The 1022-nt window shown below is 43.1% G+C and overlaps 1 protein-coding gene across 2 annotated transcripts in view; it reads left to right on the top strand.

The window, feature by feature from the left end:
- The window catches only part of tec (tec protein tyrosine kinase), a gene marked incomplete at its 3' end in the record, with an annotated part of 24544 nt that overhangs the window by 13103 nt on the left and 10419 nt on the right, over nt 1–1022 (top strand).

Consider the following 1022-nt stretch of genomic DNA (forward strand, 5'->3'; position numbering starts at 1 on the left):
AATAAGTAATTTATGTGGAAATTGAGGCCTTCCTTACAGAAGCCCTCTTTAGTCTCTAATAGATATAGACGCATATCTACCCCTTAGTTAAAGCCACAACCCTTTAACTATTACCTGTAGCTTATCTGAAACATGATAGCTACCCACAGAGGCACACATAGGTTTAGCCTAATGTAAAATCCCAACTTAAGGTTAACCTAAAACCACATAAATGCATGACACGTAGGTTTAGCCTAAAAGTAAAATCCCAACTTAAGGTTAACCTAAAACCACATAAATGCATAACATATAGCAACCGGAAAAGCACTAGCTGGAGACGACTCAACACCCACCCTCCACGATGGCCCACCTACTCGGCTAAGGCAACCAGGCTTCAACACTCTTGACCTTCTCCTCCTGGTGGTACCCATCTTCACGGTGTTCCAGTGGTCTCTTCCTGGCTCCTGCTAAGAGATCTCTACCTTTGATCCAGAGGTCCCCTTTCATCGGCAACCTTCCAGAGAGTGACTCGCAAAAGGGGGGTTCCTGAAATCAACTGTTCTTCATGGTGTTCCAGAAACTGGTTGACTCCAGATCAACCACAACAATCGTATGGAATTACCTGTGTGGATTATAATTCTTCCTTGGTGGATTACAATTCTTTGCTTCCAGTGGATTACAGACTCTGTTGTTCCTTGGATTTAAAGCTGTGCTGCAATGGGAGTTATTCACAAACATTATGGGGATCATAAAAAAAGGTTCCCTTCTATTTACTATTCGTCTTGAAGAAAAAAAAACTGAACTGAAAAGAACTCTGGCTATGGCAAGTTCTCAGTTTGGATTACCCTTGGAATTATACCATTTTTTCCTTTGGATTACTTCAAGTTCAAAGAATTTCGAGGTGCCCGTTTTCGTTGCAACTAATCACCATTTGGGGGTGATGACTTGCAAAAGGGGGTTATGTAGGGGGTCACCTCAAGTGAAGAAACAAGATTTACTGCCTCGAAGCAGGCCTCGGACAGGCCTGACGAGAGGACCGGAAC

Source organism: Austrofundulus limnaeus, unplaced genomic scaffold (assembly GCF_001266775.1).
Source record: "Austrofundulus limnaeus strain Quisiro unplaced genomic scaffold, Austrofundulus_limnaeus-1.0 Scaffold694, whole genome shotgun sequence".
Classification (NCBI taxonomy): Eukaryota; Metazoa; Chordata; class Actinopteri; order Cyprinodontiformes; family Rivulidae; genus Austrofundulus; species Austrofundulus limnaeus.